General features: G+C 41.6%; 1 non-coding gene and 1 pseudogene across 1 annotated transcript; one reads left to right on the plus strand and one right to left on the minus strand.

Moving 5' to 3' along the window:
- Positions 1–331: 331 nt before the first annotated feature.
- Positions 332–21618, minus strand: LOC131502995 (trifunctional enzyme subunit beta, mitochondrial-like; annotated as a pseudogene).
- Positions 10685–10769, plus strand: TRNAQ-UUG (transfer RNA glutamine (anticodon UUG)). The gene has a single exon. It is a non-coding gene; the product is annotated as a tRNA-Gln (tRNA).
- Positions 21619–23649: the final 2031 nt, after the last annotated feature.

The raw sequence follows: 23649 nt of genomic DNA on the forward strand, positions 1-23649 counted from the left end.
CGTACTGTGAGATCATCACCTGAGCCCAAACCAAGAGTTGGTGGCTTAACTTTAAGCCTTTGGCACCCAGACACCCCTAAAACTAAAATTTTAAGTGTATCACTGTATCAGAATCTGGTGACTAAGAAATCCCTCAAAGAACAGTGAGCCAAGATTACTGGGAGACTTGGAACACTAGCAAGGCTTAACTCCAAAGAATTTAACAAGTGGCCACAAATTGTATTTTCCTACGAGGAGCTAGGAACTGCAGATAGCATTTGGTGATGCATCGAAATGGCATCGCCTAGTGCAACTGTTGCACGGAAAGTCCAGGTCACCTCCTCTGTCTCTATTAATTTGGATAAGCTCCCACTAGCAAAGCATGACCCTGCCCTCCAGTTATACAGGCAGCCAGTAAGCAATACTGGTCTCCATCCTTCCATAATCTGTCGGTAGCTGCCATGACCAACCGGCAGCCAGTGGTTCCAAGTGAGTGTGCCAGGGACAGCCCTCCATCCCAGTTGTTAATCTTCACCAGAGGAGGTAATCCAACCTTGGTGTTTCTTCCCAAGTATTTTGCAAAAGCCAACCTGTGGCTTTAAAATCAGCCGCCAGCTGACCTGAGAAGGCTTCCTGAGACTCAAAGACATCAGTACCATACGTTCTTAATACTGCCTTTTCCGGAGCTTATGGAGCATATGTTGACCCAAGTAAAAGTGGATCCTTTGCATCCTGAGGCACATGCACAAAATCTCTCAAATATGCCTTCGGTTTATAACATCTGGCCAGAGATTTTTCCTCTGCCATCATCAGCGTCTCTGAAGCACCACCAGTCAGGAAAGAAGAATTTGTAGCTGAATGCCCTGATCTTTGAGAACTGTATCTTTTCCCGGTAGTCTGAAGGGGACAACATCAGCTAGGAGTCCTTCATCCCGTGCCTTCTTGGCCAGGCTGTGCAAGTACAGCACGTCCTCACCCTGGTCCAGTCAGGAAACTGCAGAAGCGGTGGCCAGCCCATCTGCAGAATGGTCCATGGTCTCAGCAGTGCAGAACTCCACCAGTGCGGGGAGCTTGGATGATCGGAAATTCAGACTGACCCAGAATCTTGGCCTTATTGAGACCAAGCATCATTTTCCTTACTTTCCTTGAGTGGTGAACAGGGACGTCAGGCAGTAACTTCATGACCACATCACACTGCCCAGAAGCAATCAATCCAATACCTGCAGTTATGGTTGGTTGGCAGAGATGAAAAGCATGGTGACCGTGGGAGCAGGAGTCTTGTCTGAGAAGCCAGCTCGGAGCCCAGCCTCTCCAGCCACACTGCCGGTTTTCACTTCCCATGTAACTGTGCCAAAGATGACCCTATCAGCGGCTTCCTTTGGGGCATTGGTCTGATGCTTCAAAGCCAAAAGTGCTGCTCTATCCAAACCATGTGGCATCAGGTCCTTCGCTGATGTGTCTAATTGCAAAAGTGGAATGTTAGCACCAGCCACCACCGCGATGCTCCTCGTGTTAGGTTTGGCTAAGGGGTTCTTTAATTTGGTCTTGGCGACTGGGGCACCCCTTGCTTGGAGGAACAGCTTCGAGGTCTTATGGAAAATCTGAGGCCCCATTCTAGTGCACTGGCAACATTTTTAAATGTGGCAAGACTAGACTATAACTTATTTCTTGGCAGAAGAAAACAATAGAAGTACTTGAAGGTCTGAATCTGTTTTTGTTATTTTTTAAATGTTTATTTTTGAGACAGAGAGAGATAGAGTGCGAGCAGAGGAGGGGCAGAGAGAGGCAGAGACAGAATCTGAAGCAGGCTCCAGGCTCCCAGCTGTCAGTGCAGAGTGTCAGGGTGCTTGAACTCATGGACCGCGAGATCATGACCTGAGCCGAAGCCAGACACTCAACCAACTGAGCCAATAGGGCACCCCTGAATCTGTTTTATACACAGAATATTTCTAGAAGTATTTAAATATGCTAGTTTGGAGTCTCAGTCTTTGTACTGACCTAACGCTTTTCAATATGTACCGATCAGTGCTGACTATTGGTTGATCAATTCAACAGTTGGGAATGATAGACTGTTCACAATATCCTCTATTCTTGACTTACTCTTATTTCTTTTCTTTGTCTTTCTCTTTTTCATATAGTAAGGTGGCAGAGTAAACAGCTGGATTTTTGTGTATGTAGAATAGTCTTGAACTATTTGATAGGTCACAAATCCTCCCCCTGAGATCTGCGTTCATAATTCCATCCTGTGAGGTATGTGTGCATACACTCACGCACACACACATACAAATATATACACAGACTCATCAAAAGTTGATGGTCAGGGGCGCCTGGGTGGCTCAGTCGGTTTGGCATCCAACTTCGGCTCAGGTCATGTTCTCACGGTTTGTGGTTCGAGACCCGCATCGGACTCTGTGCTGACAGCTCAGAGCCTGGAGCCTGCTTCCGATTCCGTGTCTCCCTCTCTCTGGCCCTCCCCCGCTCACACTCTGTCTCCCTCTCTCTCTCAAAAATAAATAAACATTAAATTTTTTTTTTAAGTTGATAGAAAATAAATGATGGTTATTGGCTTCTTCATATACATTTTTACTCAGGTGGAATTATGAGTAAACGGTTTGAATCAGCACTGAAGGCTGTTTCATTAATGCCATTTTTTTTTTTTGAAATTCTATAAAACTTCCTGATAATTATTATTTTCCAGTCTTTGGGTTCTTCGCTTCTGGAGTTCTGGTGACAAATTTGCTTTCTCTTCATTTGTTTGATACATATATCTGGTTTCTGTGCTGCAGTAAAAATGCCAACTGAGAGTTTTCTTCTTGTTTTTTCCCTTCTGTGAAGAATTTTTGCAGAGCTCCAAAGGAAATACAGAAAATACAAGATAAGCTACTGCATGAAATAAAATTCATAAAACGCCCCTCCCGAGTGGTTCTCTGAGAAGCATGTGCCTCTGGTTTCTGAAGACTGCCAAGTTTATCTCTTTGATTCAATGGTACGAGCCACCCTCCAATTTCGTCCTGCGGATGTAGGATAGTTTACTTTTCAAGTCGGTCATAAAACACTCTGTTTATAAAGTACTTAGCTACAGTGCACCATGCAAAGAATAATGTGATAAAACACACAGAAGCTCTTTCTTAAGGAATTTGATTTTTAAAAGCATCACAGCACAGTGAATCATTCTCAAAAATCTGCCCTGCAGGATTCATGGTTTCAATTAACAAACGATTTCAAGGGCCAACACTCCAAAATTTGCCAACACAGGCCGACATCTGCTCTCCCGTCCTACTGTCTTTGACAATAGAGCTAAACACAGAATCCATTTCCCAGTTTCAAAAAGGCAACTATTCACACCAGTTGCTTGGTTAACATGTTTCATCATACATTAGCCAGTCATCCATCAGTGAAGTTGTTCAGAATTAATTTTGTGACAATAAATAGCACATGTAGCAGACATGATCTGGAGTAGGAGTTCCCTAAAGGTTTCACAACGTTGCAACTATTGACATTGGGGCTGGACAGTGCTTTCTCAGGGGACTTGTCCTGTGCTGTGCAACGTATTACACAGCATCTCTGGCCTCTACCTTTTCCATACAGGTAACCAACCAACCCTCATCTGCGTTGTGATAACTGAAAATGTCTCTAGACACCGGGGAGGAAAACTTTGCCCATGTTGAGACGATCTGGAATTCTCAATTTCAAGATTTTTAAAGTGCTATGTTAAACCTCCCTGGGTGATTCCAATATGCAGCCGACTTGGAGAATCAGAGGCCTATTCCTTCGTGGCTCAAAGTCTTGTCTCCACACAGGGATAATCCCGTGACAGCTTGTTAGGAATGCAGAGTGTCAGGCCTTTTTCCCAGACCCCCCAGGCCCTATCCATGAATATCAGGTCTTCAAAGCACGTTCCTCTCTTGTCTGAGAATTCTCCATAACTCCCAAGTCCCGCCAATTGGGCAGTCCCTGCTTTGGTCAGCAGGTCAGGTGGGAGAAGATACGTGGCTCGAGTGTCGGAATTGGGGCAGAATCCATTCCTAGCGGAGAGTAAATCAGATTTCCCCTAGAGAGTTTATGTAACTGGAAAAGACTCAAGAGTTTGTGTGGGTTCTTGTTGGAAGACAGGAAGGAAAGGAGCTGAACAGAGCAGTGTGAGGAAAATGGCCGATGATGGAGGAGTGCCTCCTGTTTCTGTTCTGCAGAGCTTTCTCCTCTTTGTTTCTTTCTTTTCTTCTCAGCCCTGCTTTACAGATTTTCCTTTGCCACCAGCTGTTGGTGAACAGTGCATCAGCAGATTTTGAGTTTGCCTGCGAGGGCGATGCTCCTCATGACCGGTTATACCCAGCCAAAAAATGATTCTACTTTAATCAATGTGGAGTGGGGTGGGGGATAAAATAATGATAGTAACACTATGCCATTAAGTTGATAATGAAAATTCTATAGTCACACATTGTTGCTTCAAAATTTCTGAATGGCCATGTGATGAAAACATTTAAAATGGGCATAAAAATGGATAAGTACTTTACTGTCTAATACTGTTTTAAAATAAACACATTGGGGCGCCTGGGTGGCGCAGTCGGTTAAGCGTCCGACTTCAGCCAGGTCACGATCTCGCGGTCTGTGAGTTCGAGCCCCGCGTCAGGCTCTGGGCTGATGGCTCGGAGCTTGGAGCCTGTTTCCAATTCTGTGTGTCTCCCTCTCTCTCTGCCCCTTCCCCGTTCATGCTCTGTCTCTCTCTGTCCCAAAAATAAATAAAAACCGTTGAAAAAAAAAATTAAAAAATAAAATAAAATAAAATAAAATAAACACATATTTGTTTAAATATTTTAAATGAACACATATTTGGAAATAACCCAAAAGAATGAAAAAGGAGAGTTAAAACCAACTCCGTGCTAGTGAATAAATGAGTAAAAAATGTTTTGTAAACTGATAGAAAGATCATACAGCCATGAAAACATGTGGCTGTAAAATGTGTGGCTGTATAAGGAGGGAAATGTGAATGAAATACAGAGAAGAAGCTTTGTTGTTTAAAAAAGAGATTGTGGGGGCACCTGGGTGGCTCAGTCGGTTAAGCGGCCGACTTCGGCTCAGGTCATGATCTCGCGGTCCGTGAGTTCAAGCCCTGCGTTGGGCTCTGTGCTGACAGCTCAGAGCCTGGAGCCTGTTTCAGATTCTGTGTCTCCCTCTCTCTGGCCCTCCCCTGTTCATGCTCTGTCTCTCCCTGTCTCAAAAATAAATAAAAAGTTAAAAAAAAAAAAAGATTGTGCACATTTTTAGATTTTTGTTTTCATGAAGTTAGTCAACCCACGAGAATGTACATGTGTTTCTAGGATACAGGAGACCTTAGATAGACTGTGATTGTCTGTAAGGCTTAGATGGCACAAATTCAGGTATCATCTTGTTTTAAGTAGTTTTCAACCTACAGGAAAGATATAATGGTTTCAATGTAATTGTTTCAAGCATACCCAGGTGCAAGAAATAGGAAACAAGTTCTTTGTCTATAGTATTGAATGTGTTTCCAGAAACAAGTACTTTGTCTATAGCATTAGATGTGTGTCTGAGCCACGTTTAACCTATTGCTTATTTATGTTCTCATGAGCATAAGTTTGGATGCGGATAACTCGGGTGTGCCTGCCTTCAGAAGCTTGATGCAGTTAATGTGACTTTTTCAACTCGGCAGGCTCTCTAAGGCTCTACCTCTTGAGGCATGAAATTAGATGGTTAGAACAGTGGGGCACAAAGGTTTTATTAAAGGGACGTTAACACACAAGACTTAGTGGAGTGCCTGGCAAATTATTCTCACTTAATGGATAGCAGGTGTCATTCTCATTGTTTCCAATTATGTCATCAACAAGTTCATATGTGAGAAGATAATTGTGTGGTCAGTGCCTTCTTTTTTACAGATTTTAAGCATTAGTGTTTTATTATGATTCATAAGCATTAATATTTTACTATTTATTAATATATTAAGGCATACTTATTAAACTTCAATTTATAAAGATGGTTTAATGAAATTGATGGAAGAATACCCACTGATCTTTGAATTACTGTTTGAAAATCTGGCTTGATTAGATACACACAAAGATCAAATTCTTTTGTTAGAAGCCCTAATGGAAAAGTACAAAGTTTTTCTCTAAATTTTTTTTCTGTTATTACATTTAGATGACCTAACCTATTAGAATTACTTAGAACTCTAGCAAACCAAATTGTCCACAACTTCTGTATGCTGTTTTTTATTCCCTTAGAAATGTGTTCCCGGTGGGATGCCTGCGTAGCTCAGTTTGTTGAGCGACCAACTGAATTTCGGCTCAGGTCAGCATCTCAGGGTCATGTGATCAAGCCCTGCGATGGGCTCCTCTTTGAGTGCAGGCCTGGCTGGGTTTCCCTCTCTCCCTCTTTCCCTCTCCCCCGCTCATGGTCTCTCTAACCAAAGAAAAAATAATGTCTTCCTGGGGAGATACCAGCACCACAGTGGTTTTCAGTGTCTACTTTCTGTTATAAACCTTCATTTTCCTCCAGCTCAGGATTGCTGTCCTGTAACCTAACCCACAGCACATGTACACACCCATCTTAGCACATTTGCTTCACCCCTAAAGACATTGGGGCAGGTGGAAGTGATGAAAACAGGGTAAGTGTTCCAGCTCCTTGATGTGTTGTGAATAATAATCTTTCCTTCACCTCTGACCCAAGATCTCATGTATTCTGCCAACATCCATGAAATGGTGGCAGGCACCTCACTGAGTTGCAAAGAGGGAAAAATCTAAAATCCTTCAGATCTTGATGTGCGTAGGAGTCCGCATCCTTAGATACTAAGTTTGAGATGCTTGTATGGCACTTAGGAGTAAACATTCTTAGTATTTAAAAGTTTCACTTGTCACAATATTGTCTCTGTTCTCTTTGCAAAGATTTTAAGTATCATTTATTTATTTTGAGAGAGAGAGAGAGAAAGCATGTGTGAGCGCAAATGGGCAAGGGGCAGAGGGAGGGAGGGAGAGAGAATCCCAAGCAGGCACCACACTCAAGAGGCGCCCTACACAGGGCTTGATCCCATGACCATGAGATCATAATGAGCACAAATCAAGAGTTAGTTGCTCAACTGACTGAGCCACCCAGGCACCCCTCTTTGCATAGATTTTCAAATCCACCGAATCTATGTTGTTTTTTATACTATTTCCATTTTTAAATGATTTTTGAAAGATTTTATTTTTAAGTGATCTCTACACCCAACATGGGGCCTGAACTCACAACCCAGAGATCAAGAGTCATACACGTTTTGCCAACCAGGCACCCCTACACTGCTTGCATTTTTAATTCTAATCACCCAAGATCAAATCCTTGGTTCTTTGTAAAAAAATTTTGAGTGTGGTTACATATATACATACAAACCAATTTTTATATTTTCTTTTTGCAAATCATAGGATTTCTTTTATTTTCTTCTCAATACTAATTAAAACAGTTCTTTTTTTAATTTTTTAATGTTTATTTTTGAGAAAGAGCATGAGCAGGGGAGGGGCAGAGAGAGAGGGAGACACAGAATCTGAAGCAGGCTTCAGGCTTGTTGCTGTCAGCACAGAGTCTGAGTCGGGGCTTGAGCCCACGAACTGTGAGATCATGACCTGAGCCGAAGTCGGACACTTAACTGAGCCATCCAGCCGCCCCCTAATTAAAACAGTTCTTAATGTTAGCAGTTGCACATTAGCCTAAACAATGGGCATTTAAAAAAAAAAATCCCAACGCCTCCCTAGAACAGTGTGACAAAATCTCTTATTAAATCTCTTAATGCAGTTTGTAATGTGTTTCCTATTTTTATTTTATTTATTTATGTTTATTGATTTTGAGAGAGAGAAAGAGCATGTACACATGAGTAGGGGAAGGGGATAGAGGATGTGGAGAGTGAGAATCCCAACTGCGAGATGTGGGTCTCCATCCCACAAACCACGAGATCATAGCCTGAGCCAAAATGAAAACTCAGATGCTTAACCAACTGAGCTACCCAGGTGCCCCAACGTGTATCCAAATTTTAAAACCATTGGACTAAAGTTGCAGACGGAGCTGTCCTTGCCATGCCTCGCTTGTGTGCTTCTCAAACTTTAAGGTATGTAAAAATCACGTGGTGATCTTGTTAGGTTTCAGACTATCATTGTTTGGAGTGGGAGCTGTTAATCTGCACCTACAGTAGGCCCACAGTTGAAGTCATTGTTCCTGCTTCAAGTTGAAACTTTGAGATGCAATATCGTAAAGGTAATTCCTGCCAAAGAAAGCTAAAGCAAAATAGTACGAAAGAAAGAAAGAGAAAGAAAGAAAGAAAGAAAGAAAGAAAGAAAGAAAGAAAGAAAGAAAGAAAAGAAAAGAAAAGAAAAGAAAAGAAAAGAAAAGAAAAGAAAAGAAAAGAAAAGAAAGAAAGAAAGAAAGAAAGAAAGAAAACATGACCCAATAATCAAACATTTCACCTACTGAGATATAGAACATGCTTTTTATTTATTTTATTTTTTTATTAAAATTATTTTTAATCTTTATTTTTGAGAGAGAAAGAGAGACAGAGTGAGAGCAGGGGAGGAGCAGAGAGAGAGGGAGACACAGAACCCAAAACAGGCTCCAGGCTCTGAGCTGTCAGCACAGAGACCGATGCGGGGCTCGAACCCACGAACCGTGAGATCATGACCTGGGCTGAAGTCGGACGCCTAACCGACTGAGCCACCCAGGCTCCCCACATGCTTTTTAAATGACCTTTTTTTGGTAAGAGCACTGAGCAAAAATCGGAATCTAAGAAAAAGAGAGAAATGGTTATGCCAGGGTGTCAGCAGACTGTCAGTGTCTATCCAATGCACTGAGTTTTGCTACCTAAATCAGCGTCTGGTACAGAAAAAGCTCACAGAAGTGTAAAGTTGTAACCAACTGAAGGCCCCCTGCCTTGCCTTGACATTTATGTAGCTGAAAGGGGCCATTACTTTAGGAAGTGCTCTCTCTGAGGCGTGATCTTCATTAGAACCGCAGTGTCACTTCAGTCATATTTCTTGAGTACACTGTCCTGGACAGACAAACATTGAAGTGAATTGTACTGTGACACCCTTACCATGTGGGCCATGACAGGTGGTCTTAATGTGGTTTTAAAAGTACACTAATTGAAACACTGGGACAGTACCAGCTTTAGAAATACCTTCCCTGTTCATGTTAACCCTAAACAGTGAGTCAAGTTCAAAAGGCAACGAGAAACGCAAATGACGTGTTGTAGCTCAAATCATTCACACACACACACACACACACACACACACACACACACACACACACAAACACACACAGAAAACAGAGATGACTATACAAGTATAACATCAGGTATGGGTATGTCCAAAACACAGAATGTGAATAAGAAAATAAGCATGTTAACCCATGGACACACATACATGTATCTTCATTGATGGGATGTCACTCGAACTTGGAATATAGCAGTGAGAGCAGATGTATTGTTCAAATGATGGATACACATACTATATGTTGTTGTCTGTCTGTACCTTTAGAAGGCCTGAAACTTACATGAGCCTGCAAACCGGACATGGAAAGTGCAGTGGAACCCTTTAGGATTGAAACAATTGGACGGCTGTATAACCTGGTGTGATAGGAGCTTATGTCAAGGGTCAGTGTCCACAGAGCTCCTATGGAGAATTATTTTTCGTTTCCTTTCCTTTTTCTTTTCCTTTCCTTTTCTTCCCTTTCCTTTCCAGCTTACTTATTTATTTGTTTATTGAATTAATCTCTACACCCAACATGGGGCTGGAACGGATGGCCCCAAGATGAAGAATCTCATGGTCTTTTGACTGAGCCAGCCAGGTGACCCTGGAAAATGTTTTCTAAACAAAAACAACAAAACTGCACCACAAATGATAACCAATAGAAGGCCACTTTCTGTGACAAATAGAGCATAAAAGAGTCTTACTTGCTGAGATTTTGACCAAAGAAATGTCAGTGAAATGATATTTATTGTTATGGACACATAAACGTGTATGAGTGTATACGTATGTATATGTAAGAATATGTATTCACCGGGTATACACGCATACCAGGTGTTTTTACACGTGCAATTTTTGAATTTTTACAAGACCCCGTGAGGCACTTACTATATGGAGCTTAGGCAGTACACAGTCTGAGAGCTTAAATAATTTATAGCGTGTCAGGCAGGTAGTAAGTTACAAAGCTGGAAATCAACCCCGTAAGTTGTTTTTTAATATATTAAGTGAATTTACTGGTAGATGTCCACTACTAATCAGACCAAGAATAGGTTCCTACACCCTGGATGGCTATATGCTATTAACTAATGCACGAAAGAAACCTATTATTTAAAAAAGAAACAAAGAAATTAATAGTCTCTCATGTTTACACTAAACAGGCAGTACTATCTTTTTTTTGAGGCAAATACTTTCTAAAATTTATTTATTTTTTATCATTTACATCCATGTTAGCACATGGTGCAACAATGATTTCAGGAGTGGATTCCTTAAGCCCCTGACCCATTTAACCCATTCCCCTCCCACACCCCCTCCAGTAACCCTCTGTTCTCCATATTGAAGAGTTTCTTATGTTTTATCCCCCTCCTTGTTTTTATATTATTTTTGCTTCTCTTCCCATATGTTTATGTGTTTTGTATCTTAAATGCCTCATATGAGTGAATTCATATGATATTTGTTTTTCTCTAATTTTGCTTAACATAATACCCTCCAGGGGCGCCTGGGTGGCTCAGTCGGTTAAGCGTCTGACTTTGGCTCAGGTCACGATCTCGCGGTCCGCGGGTTCGAGCCCCGCGTCGGGCTCTGGGCTGATGGCTCAGAGCCTGGAGCCTGCTTCCGATTCTGTGTTTCCCTCTCTCTCTGCCCCTCCCCTGTTCATGCTGTGTCTCTCTCTCTCTGAAAAATAAATAAACGTTAAAAAAAAATTTTAAAAAAAACCAAAAACATAATACCCTCCAGTTCCATCCACGTAGTTGCAAATGGCAAGATTTCATTCTTTTTGATTACCGAGTAATACTCCATTGTATGTATATACCACATCTTCTTTATCCATTCATCTGTCGATGGACATTTGGGCTCTTTCCATACTTTGGCTATTGTTGATAGTGCCGCTATAAACATGGGGGTGCATGTGTCCCTTCGAAACAGCATGCCTGTATCCCTTGGATAAATGCCTAGTAGTGCAACTGCTGGGTCGTAGGGTAGTTCTATTTTTAGTTTTTTGAGGAATCTCCACACTCTTTTCCAGAGTGGTGCACCAGTTTGCATTCCCACCAACAATGCAAAAGAGATCCTCTTTCTCCGCATCCTCGCCAACACCTGTTGTTGCCTGAGTTGTTAATGTTAGCCGTTCTGACAGGTGTGAGGTGGTATCTCATTGTGGTTTTGATTTGTATTTCCCTGATGATGAGTGATGTTGAATATTTTTTCATGTGTTGGTTGGCCATCTGGATATCTTCTTTGGAGAAGTGTCTATTCATGTCTTTGGCCCATTTCTTCACTGGATTATTTGTTTTCTGGGTCTTGAGTTTCATAAGTTCTCTATAGATTTTGGATACTCACCCTTTATCTGATATGTCATTTGCAAATATCTTCTCCCATTCTGTCGGTTGCCTTTTAGTTTTGCTGATTGTTTCCTTTGCTGTGCAGAAGCTTTTTATTTTGATGAGGTCCCAGTAGTTCATTTTTGCTTTTGTTTCCTTTTCCTCCGGAGACGTGTCGAGTAAGAAGTTGCCACGGGCAAGATCAAAGAGGTTTTTGCCTGCTTTCTCCTTGAGGATTTTGATGGCTTCCTGTCTTACATTTAGGTCTTTAATCCATTTTGAGTTTATTTTTGTGTACAGTGTAGGAAAGTGGTCCAGGTTCATTCTTCTGCGTGTCGCTGTCCAGTGTTCCCAGCACTACTTCCTGTAGAGACTGTCTTCATTCCATTGGATATTCTTTCCTGCTTTGTCAAAGATGTGTTGGCCATATGTTTGTGGGTCCATTTCCGGGTTCTCTATTCTGTTCCATTGAGCTGAGTGTCTGTTTTGGTCCCAGTACCATGCTGTCTTGATGATTATAGCTTTGTAATACATCTTAAAGTCCAGGATTGTGATGCCTCCTGCTTTGGTTTTCTTTTTCAAGATTGCTTTGGCTATTTGGTGTCTTTTCTGATTCCATACAAATTTTAGGATTGTTTGTTCTAGCTCTGTGAAGAATGCAAGTGTTATTTTGATAGGGATATGTAGATTGCTTTGGGTAGTATTGACATTTTAACAATATTTGTTCCTCCTATCCAGGAGCATGGAATCTTTTCCCATTTTTTTGTGTCTTCTTCAATTTCTTTCATAAGCTTTCTATAGATTTCAGTGTATAGATTTGTCACCTCTTTGGTTAGATTTTTTCCTAGGTACTTTATGGGTTTTAGTGCAATTGTAAATGGGATCAATCCTTGATTTCTCTTTCTGTTGCTTCATTATTGGTGTATAGGAATGGAATCAATTTCTATGCATTGATTTTATATCCTGAAACTTTGCTGAATTCATGGATCAGTTCTAGCAGTTTTTTAGTAGAATCTTTGGGTTTTCCACATAGAATATCATGTCATCTGTGAAGAGTGAAAGTTTGACTTCCTCCTGGCCAATTTGGATGCCTTTTATTTCTTTGTGTTGTCTCATTGCTGAGGCTAAGACTTCCAATACTATGTTGAATAACAGTGGCGAGAGCAGACATCCCTGTCTTGTTCCTGACCTTAGGGGAGAAAGCTCTGAGTTTTTACCCATTGGGGATTGTATTAGCATTGGGTCTTTTCATATATGCTCTCTGTACTCTCCCCCCGCCCCCTCCCCCCCCCCCCCCCCCCCCACTGCATCTCTGTCCTGTCTCTGCAAGCAAAAACCTCTCCCTGCCCTCCTTGGCTTCTGTCTCCCCCAGTTCACCTCTCCACACCGCGTACCTGCTCAATTCTCTTCAGGTTGTGCAGATTGTTGTCTTAATCCTCCAATCAGTTTTCTAGGTGTGCAGGATGGTGTAGTGTTGATCTGGCTGCATTTCAGAGGCACGAGATGCAAAAAAATGCCCATGCCTTTCCACCATCTTGGCCCCTCTCTGCGCATTAGTGTCCTTAAAAAGAAGTTGCTTCTACCTAGGACAGTATTTGTGGTGAGGATTTGTGTCTGACCCTACAGGTGATGCTGATAGTTAGGTATGAGGGTCCTCACTTTGTCCATGAGGAAACTGGGCCCGCAAGAGGTTAATCTGTCACCTGGTAAAACACCTAGCAAATGACAGAGTCCCTGCCCTGCCTCTTCCTTGTTCTGTGGTGTGGGCTCCATGATACCTGTGCACCTTTTCCTGCAGACAGCATGTCCATTTCCATCCCTGTTGGCCCTGCCCCGGCCCCCTGGGTGTATGTAGTTGCTTCCTTGTCTCCATTCCCCATTGCCAGCTGTACCTGGATGCCCACATGTGTCTCTCTGTGGGCAGGTCCCACTTCTCTTTCCCTTCTGTCGCCCTACACATTTTGCAAGAAAGCAGTTGCTTTGGTGCCCTGCATTCGCCCAAAGACAATGGGGGATCCAGAGCCTCATTTCAAATCCGAGCGAGATGGCTGGGCTCCACATCGTCTTTTATGTCTGCCAACACGGTCCTGCTCAGAGGAGTTATCTCTAATTAGGAAGATACGATGCCCATGGCAGGTTGTAGCGTTTAAACCGCTCAGATGCTATTATGTGGACAGTTCATCTGGCCGGCAGCCACAGACCTCACTGTGCCGAGCCCTGCTCACAGCCCTGTGAAGGATCCCCTACTTTCCACCAGGCAACTTCCTCTTTCATTTTATCAGATTATAATATTGGACTTCGTTGGACAGTGGGCTGTAATTCTTCTAGTGATCCCTCTGTGCGTCCAGACAAAACATTCTTGCCCAGCAGTCCCAGAATTGAAATTTTGCAGTGGGTCAGAATAGAGGACTCCCAGGGGCCTGAAAATGGATAAATGATCAGTTCCCAAGCTTGGTCCTGCATGAAATACTTTGACCTCCACTCAGGTATAATGCAGGCCTGTTTGAATGTCATTGTAGGAAGGGTTTTATCTGCAGGTGTGAGGAACAGCATGGAGTATCATTTTAGTACCTGGCTGGTACATATTGCTTGGGGGTGGCTCCATCATTAAATATTAAAGAAAAGAGTGCAGAAGGCATGAGATGAAATTGTCTGGAAACCCAGTGAATATTCTTCTACCCAGTGATGTTCTTTGCTAAGTAAAATGTGACTAACTAGCACAATATTTTTGTTTTCATTAATTTGGTTCTCAGAGGACTTGAATAAGAATTGTCGATAGCAATCTCTGGCCAAATCTGGCTTCTTCAGTGGTGTCTTGAAAACTTCTGCCCCTGTCTCATACTTTTCGGGCTGCTATAACAGATACCATGGACTCGGTGGCTTAATAAGCAACAGAAATTCATTTCTTGTGGTTGTGGAGGCCGCAAGCCCAAGATCAAGGCACGGGTAGATCCAGTGTCTTGTGAGAACCCATTTCCTAGTTCGTAGATGGCCGTCTTCTTGCTATGTCTTCACATTGCCAAAGGGGTGGGAGATCTCTCTGGGGTCTATTTTATAAGGGAACTAATTCCATTTTGAGGGCTCTACCCTTATGACCTAAACACCTGCCAGAGGCCTCACCTCCAAATACCAACCCAGTAGGGAAAAGTATTTAGAGGTGGGTTTTGGTTGGTCACAAACATTCATGCCATAGCACTTCTTAGACTGGGCTGGCTTCTTGGCACCTTCTTGAAGGGGGATATGAGATAGACACAGGTAATGAATTGAGAAGCCTACAGTGTGTAGTGATTAGAAACCTCATTTTCCCCAACTGAAAATGTCCTGGAATGCTAGAGCCTGTCTCCCTGGCGTCTACTGGGGCCATGACAGTGCTCTCAAAGGAAGCCAATTGTCACAATGGCTTGTGGTCTCTCATGGTTTGGGAAGGATACAGAGATACTGCCTGAGAGTTGTGACTTCATAGGTTGGAGGAGTGGGGTATGGCTCACCTGAACTTTTGTGTGACATGTAGGGAATGTAGAAGTTTATGTAAGTGTAATGGGGAGGTACAGAGGTGCTGAGAAGGGCACAGGGTCAACAGAGGCTGCAGAGAGGGAGTGAAGGCTTCCGTGTACAGGCTTGGGGACCAGGGGTGCATGGCACACCTTCCCAGCAGGATAGATGACACAGATACGACCAAGTCCAGGATCCAGACCACACGGGTTTCTGTGTGAGCATTCAGGGAAGCAATGTGTACCCAGTCTTCCTTCTCCTGAGCACCATGAAGTCATGGTGGTTTGCCAATGGACACAGATGTCATCTTGGAGATAAGCGTTTCTTAGTGGGGCCATGGTAGACTGAGCCCTTATCCAAAAGACCAAGGCATGTAAGAACATGAATGGAAGGAACTGTCCTGCTCAGATTTGATAGGTTGACAGTGTGTGATCATCTCCCTCTCTTAATGAAGTGGGGAGGATTAGATCTACTTTTCAATAAATCAAGATGTCATAACATTTCTTTGCACATCTGAGTATAGAATGAAAACATTTTCAAGTGGGGAAGAGACAATGGAATGTAGGCAGATGCTTCATCTCATTCTCTGTTAATTAAGCAACTAGGTAAAATATGAATTAACAAGTTGCTTTTTCAATAAAGCCCACACAGTAACCTTGGCATGTAGGTCATTTTGGTGAAAGGTTGAAGAGAAGTCAAAGTTTAGTTATGTATTGTGTTTCTAGGGGCAGAAGAAGGGCGTCCCTAAAGACATGTACAGGAATAATTCTTTCTAGACTGGAGAATGAGTTCTAAGGCTTTCCTTGGCTAAGTTTGCACCTATGTTCTTGCAACTGGCTTCAGGCGGTATATACCTCCCATGCGGTCTTCATGATAGAAACACCGCAGTGCGGACCATGAGAGTGAACACTTAGGGTTGTATTATTAAAAACATATTTTTGCTAGAGAGTTTTCAAAAATGAAATGTCTTGCTCCTATGGGTCTTAGGAGAGATCTGGCTAGTTTACAGTATCACAATTACAGAACCTGGGCAACAGTCATTTATCTGTGCGTATCAGTGGGCGTTGCACGCAGATCTCTTTCCTACGGTGTCTTTTAAAAATGGCATAGCTTGTATACAAAAATGTTCTTTGGAGATTCTTCTGCACATATTTTTTTTTTTTTATTTATTTTTGGGACAGAGAGAGACAGAGCATGAACGGGGGAGGGGCAGAGAGAGAGGGAGACACAGAATCGGAAACAGGCTCCAGGCTCCGAGCCATCAGCCCGGAGCCCGACGCGGGGCTCGAACTCACGGACCGCGAGATCGTGACCTGGCTGAAGTCGGACGCTTAACCGACTGCGCCACCCAGGCACCCCTCTTCTGCACATATTTAACTGAAACATAGGATGATTTCAGAGCTGTTTTTTATTCCCCTAATGGTTTAATTGCTAGGGGAACCTATTCCATTCTCCACATCATAGTTACAAACAGAAGCCCTTTATTTTCCCAGATCCATGCTGGGGGAATAGTCCATTTTGACCACATCCCAATTAGAGGGGGAGTCATAAAGGCCATGTGCAATTTTAAGTTTTAATAATTGTATATGAACAGAGGATTGATGCAGATACCTTAGTCTGATTGTTCATTCATCAAAACCCAATTCTTTGGAGGAACTCAGGGTCAAGTTCACAAACTCAATTTACAAAATTGTTCAGCAGTATCCAGGGAGCATTTTCACTAAGTTAGAAACTTGTAAGCCTGAAACTTGGAAAATTTGGAAGAATGAGTAAGGCATTTGCTCTTAATGGAACATGCTTTTATGTATAGAATGAGATTGTTTCAATCATATGTACACATGAGCTTTTTAAAGCTGAAGGGAACCCAATAAATATCACAGGCAGAACAACCTATCTAATAGAATGTTGGGTATTTCTTGATGGATTAGGTCCAAAATATATTTTCCCTACCCCAAGAAACATTACAGTATATTTTCTCATAAAATCCTGTAACAGGTTTCTTTTTCATGTCCTTCATCTATCAGTAATGAGGTTTGTTTAAGATATAAAATGAGGGGTGCCTGGGTGGCTCAGTCAGATAAGCATTCGACTTCAGCTCAGGTCACGATTCATGGTTGGTGAGTTTGAGCCCCGTGTTGGGCTCTGTCTTGACAGCTCAGAGCCTGGAGCCTGCTTTACATTCTGCGTCTCTGACTCTCTCTCTCTCTCTCTCTCTCTCTCTCTCTCTCTCTCTTTCTCTCTCTCTCTCTCTCTGTGCCTCCCCTACTCGCCTTCTGTCTCTCTCTGTGTTTCTCAAAAATAAACATTTTTTTAAAAACCACAGAGATATAGTTCACAAATAAGTCATGGCTTTCACTATGCAAATATAGCTCTTAAAAAAAAAAGACATGAGAGGAAAAGTCCAGGCGTGTGTGGGTAGTGGCTCAATCCATTAAACATCCGACTCTTCATACCGCTGAGGTCATAATCTTGTGATTGTGGCATCGAGCCCCAGGTCAGGCTCTGTGCTGAGTGGACCCTGCTTGGGATTCGCTCTCCTTCTCTCCCTAACCCTGTCCCGTGTGCACTCTCTCTCAATAAGTAAATAAAACTTAAAAAAAATAAAGACATGAAAAGTAGTCCTTTTCCTTTAGTTTTTCTATTGATCACCAATTATCCCGTCATATTAATTGATGAGTCCCCAAGTTAGTGCATTGCTACCTCTATTAATATCCTTTTTCCATACATGTATTGGTGTGTTTCTGGATGAATCTATTCATTCTTTCCAATGATTAATTGTCCATTGTGAAACAACAATTGTACCTGACCAAAGAATTTACCTAAGTCTACTGTAAGGTGTTTCTCTATAAACTTCTAGCATGTTGAACTTTACAAGGTACCAGACATTGGATGATAAACCATAATTTTTGAAAATATTTATTCTAAGTCATTTCTGATAACTTTAAATGCAATAAACTTTTATATTGATCTTATCGTAGCCCAACCTGGTAAATTCTACCATTTGTTCAATAATTGGTATGCTGATTATTTGGGGGTTTCCACGTAGCGATCATTGCATCTCCAAGCCATTCATTTGTTTTCTTTCCAGTCCTTATCCTTTCAATTTATGCATGCATTTATTTTGTTATTACATAGTATGTGCATAGTACATACTATGTGCATAGTACATAGTACATAGTATGTGCATAGTACATAGTACATAGTACATAGTACATAGTATGTGCATAGTACAACAGGAATGATTTCTGTCTTGCATTTGCTATGAACTCTACGTTTGTAGTAGTTGATTGGGTAAGATGGTTACTTCTTTTCCTGTTTCAGTAATGGTCACTATCATGAATGAGTGTTGAATTCAAAGTTCACTAAATGTTCTCTAGGGAAACTCTGACTTTTTTTCTTAAAAAATATCATATGTATAGCTTGTAACCAATCATAAGGTAGGTGTGTAATATTGTGAGTTCATTCCAGTCCTTGGGAAGACTAAAAATTAACCTGCTTTTAAGAAGATACTGTTGAAAGGATATATATAAGGATTAATTTGGCCACTAATCCTTAGAAATTATGGTGTCATTCATACTTTATCCGGACAAATTATTGATAGTTTCTTACTGAATTATGACACATAATGTGTCCATGTTACAGTTCATAATACTGAAATGGATTGAGTTAGTGGTAGCATTAAGATAACACCATGCATAATAATTTATTTATCGGTTTTCTTGAATGACATTGATAAGTATCAGTTGATAGACGTACAAAATTTCAAGAACATCATGTCTTGTATAAATTTGCTACAGTATAGGGGCGCCTGGGTGGCTCAGTCGGTTAAGCATTCAACGTGGGCTCACGTCATGATCTCACGGTTTGTCGATTCAAGCCCCACATCAGTCTCGTGCTAACAGCTCAGATCCTGGAGCCTGCTTCGGATTCTTTGTCTCCTTCCGTCTTTGCCCCTTTCCCACTCACGCTCTGTCTATCTCTCTAAACATTAAATAAACATTTAAAAAATAAATAAATTTGGTATACTATAATGTTAATGCAGTGTTCATACAAATTACATGCCTTTCCTGAAAGCACCTGTTCCATAATAAAATTAGTGAGTGTCCCTAGATGTTGTTGTGGAGAGACATACTGGACACTGCACAGACCTGAACCAAGTCACTGGACCGAATCAGGTGGCTTTGTCCATGTGGAGTCAGGGGACAAATAAGGTTGACTTCAAGTCTGCGGTTCAGACATAGCTTCTGGTTGAGCCTGATACATGCTTTCCAGTTGAGGCCACTAGTGTGTACTTGTTCTCCCGAATTTCCTGTCCTGCTGCAATGTGCTTTGGTGGCTAGTGTCTTATGGATATCATCCTCTTCCTGTGAGAAGCCCCCCAAGGTGACTTTCAGAAAAGAATGCACACAAATTCAGATCAGATGGGCAAGCATCACTTCCCAGCATGTCTGCTGTTTCATAGTGAAATGAAGACTTCTGATCTTCAGGGTAAGAATGTGATCTCCAGCAGGGTTTTGGTCATCACGTACTGAAATCCTCTGTAACTGAATGGTCGGGAGGTCTCATTAGGGCCCCCATTTAAATCACATATTTATTGGATATTTTAATCTCTCTGTGTTTTGTTCAACTCACAAGTCGCCAGGTCTTCTCCAGAATGACAGGAGAACTTTCAATGAGGGCCCATTTGGACAAAGTCATTGTCTCTGCTGATTAACAATGAAACTCTGAGTTCACTTAGAATAGGCAATTATTTGTTTGCAAGAATTGAGGTCATATTCTTTCCCATTTGTTGCATCTTGTTACGAGGAATTCAAGTTTGCTATTCGGACAGGTGTCCTACGCCCAGCCTTGTCATGACATTTTGCCTCTGGAAAGATATTACCATTGTGCATACTTAAGGACAAAATATGGGTGACTCTTCCTTTGGGACAGAAAGAGGTCCATCTATTTTGTGCAAAAAGAGGCCAAAATACAGATTCCATTAACTCCTTTAACTTTGCTGACATAGTGCCCTTGTTTACCAACAAAATAACGTATTCAAGAGAACTCCTGAGTTGAAATGAAATTCTCAGGGATTTCCTGAGGTTCTGATTTTAAAATGTTCCAAAGAACAGTGTTGGCTTGAGGTCCTCAGTGTGTTCCTTTAGGTCATTCAAGTGAAAACCTCACCTCCCAGTGACGGATGCTTACCACTCCTTACTCCTCATTTCCACAGCCTTTCTCTATACGTTATTTTAGTATCATAAATTTGCATGCTGGAAGTCCTGCATGGAAAATAGCAGCACCCTGGGATGGAGACCCTCCTTCATGATACAAACATTTTCTAGAGTAAATCAGGCCTCAGGGTTTAAAACATTATATGTGAGTAATCTCCCTCCAACATGTTTCCAAGGAGAAACAGACGCCATCTGGGTCCTGGGAGCTTTAAACACGAAGAATCCAGATTTAGTTTAAATAGGTGCCACCCTCTGCTTTGGCCATGATCCCAAGCTTTGGGACTCTTTCTCTGTATACAATTTCTTACTAATCAAAGACCTATTTCATGAAGCTTACCAGTAGTATTTTTTGTAATAACAAGTGGTGGTAGAAAGACACTTAAGAAATTACTCTCAGGCCTGAGAGAGAGAGAGACTGAGGAAAAGTTTCTTCTCATTTTTAGCCAGTGTGCCTGGAGCTCAGGGTCAAGTTTGTATATAATTATAGATTCCCCAACTTATTTTTTTAATGTATGTATTCACTTTTATTTTAACTTCTTGGCTTTGGCCTTCTTAGTCAGTTCTTAGTGGTTTGGGATTTTCTCTATCCAAATCATTTATTATTGAGCATTTTCAAATATTTGTACTATAAAATATTAAAGAGATCACTTTATAGTTTTACAGTAAAATAAGATCACTTTACAGTTTTTTAAACTTAATCTAACCTTCATGTATTCGAAAGTGCTAGGCCAGACATCGACAGCAGCAAATGTTTTCTGTTTGGGACCAGAAAGTAAATACTTTTGGCTCTGGGGGCCTTGTGGATCCCCATTGTAATTACTCGGTTTTGCTGTTGTAGAGTGGAATTAGCTACAGGCAGCACTTACCCAAACAGGCAAGGCTATGTTCAATAAAACTTGATGTGTAGACACTAAATGTTGAATTTCATATAATTTTCACATGCCATGAGATATTGCCCTTCTTTTAATTTGTTCCCTGATGATTTAAAAATGCAAAACCCGTTCTTAGTTTGTGGGCTAAATGAAAACAGGCAGGGGGCAATGAGTCACAGTTGCCCAAGCCCATTCTGAGTCAATCCCAGTATCAAACTTGATGAAGTGCCCATTTTGGATCATACCTAGTACGAACGTTGAACAGGTGCTTATTCTGGATGTACTCAGTACCTATCATGAAGTGGTTCCCCTTCTCGATTGTAGATAGTGCCTCCCTTGAAGAGATGTCCATTCTGGATTGTACTGAGTATCTACTTGGATTGGGTGTCTAACTTGAAGCGATGCCCATTCTGGATCGTACCCAGAACCTACCCTGAAGAGGTGCCTATTCTGTACTGAAGCCAGCACGTACCTTGAAGAGATGCCCATTCTGGATCATAATCAGTATTGAACTTGACAGGTTACCCATTCTGGATCATACTCAGTACTTTGCCCTATCTGGATCGTACTCTGTACCTACTTTGAAGAGATGCCCCTTCTGGATCACACCCAATACCTAACTTGAAAGGGGGTTGCCCATTCTCGATCATACCTAATACCTAACTTGAAAGGGTACCCTGACAATCCTGCATTCAGCACTCCGAGTTTCTCACACATCTCGACAAAGCATCAAGAAACATCTACATTGTCTCATGTATTTACATTGAGAGGACATTTTTGTTTGTGTCCTTGAGGGAAAGTACATGGGAGTTATTTACTCATATTAAAGAACAAGTTTTGAGAAGATAAACCACATATGAAATAATGTAGGCATATACCTTATATTGATTTTGGATAACTAAACGTATTCGGTAACACCAAAGAGCAGACAGGTGATTTATTAGGGTGATGATTTTTTTTTTCATAAAACAAACCATTCGGGTTTACTTAATGATAATCTCATTCTGCCTTAAAAAAAAAAAGTATGACCATTTTCATGAATACATTGCCGTTGCATATTTTTTGGGAAAATGTTCAACTGTCTTGTGATATATGTGGATTTCCAACAAACCCAAAGTGATAAAGTTTAGCATTCACTTTTTAAAATCTTTTTTAATGTTTATTTATTTTTGAAAGACAGACAGAGATAGACCGTGAGCAGGAGAGGGGCTCAAAGAGAGAGGGAGACACACAATCTGAAGCAGGCTCCGGGCTCTGAGCTGTCAGCACAGAGCCCATCACGGGGCTTAAACCCATGAACCATGAGATCATGACCCGAGCCAGAGTCGGACGCTTAGCCATCTGAGCCACCCAGGCGCCCCTACTTAACATTCACAGGACATTCACTCTGCCATCTGTAGACATCTGCTGTCTTCTAGCACTGCTGTGGAATGCTTCTCAAACATCACCAAGACTTCCTGATGACACTTTCAACAAAATCTTCTCATTTCTCATCACAAACAATGGAATAATATTGGCAGGCCCATGATGGATCACTTCAAGCTACAGATATTGTCCCCCCAAGTCCTGATGGGGAAGGCTGGTATAACTTTTTCAAACAATTGCCTCTGACCATGAAATTTGTTTAAACATTGCCCTCGAGTCCCTCTTATCTACTTAATGAGCATGCATTGATTACCCATTGTATGCTAGACTTTGTGCCTGGCTCTACGGGAGCAAGTGTTTCTGCTCCACTCTTACACATGAATAATTAAAGTGGAAATACGTTCTTCATTTACTTGAATTTCATGTTTAAAAAGTACTGGGCGAGCTACCAAGTCCAGTTTACTATTATACTACACTTGTGTAAATCCATACCAATCTAGATCGCACATGTTCGAATACCAAAGTGAGCACTTGAATTTAAATGTCAAGGTTTGGGGCGCCTGGGTGGCTCAGTCGGTTGAGTGTCCGATTTCAGCTCGGGTCATGGCCTCACGGTTCGTGGGTTCAAGTCCCACGTCTGAGCTATGAGCTCAGAGCCTGGAGCCTGCTTCAGATTCTGTGTTTTCCTCTCTCTCTGCCCCTACTCCGCTCGCACTCTGTCTCTGCCTCTCAAAAATAAAACTAATAAAAAAAAATAAATGTCAAGGTTTCTGAAACTCTCCAAATGATATGTTCAACATTGCTTAAGCAAAATGCATTTTAAAGTTATATTTTGCCATACATCACCAAATTGTGAAATATCTTAACTGCACACACTTTCAATTAACTTACCACTTAGCGTAAGAATATATGATGAAATCAATGAAAGCTGATTATTTCAACATGCACTTTTCGAGGTGACTGTAAGTCTGGCATTTAGACCCAGGTAACAGACATTTAAATACCCAAACATGACTACTGCATACATTTAATCTTGAAAATTAACTCACACAAGATAGCTTCCCATGCTGATTGCATCATCTGTAAATGACTGTAATCCAACTGCATAAATATTGATGAACTTCTCAAGTTTGGAATTGCTATTGCTGAATTTTACTACGTTCCTTGGCGCTTCTAAAATGGAAATTCTTCTCTC

This window comes from Neofelis nebulosa, chromosome X (assembly GCF_028018385.1).
Source record: "Neofelis nebulosa isolate mNeoNeb1 chromosome X, mNeoNeb1.pri, whole genome shotgun sequence".
Classification (NCBI taxonomy): Eukaryota; Metazoa; Chordata; class Mammalia; order Carnivora; family Felidae; genus Neofelis; species Neofelis nebulosa.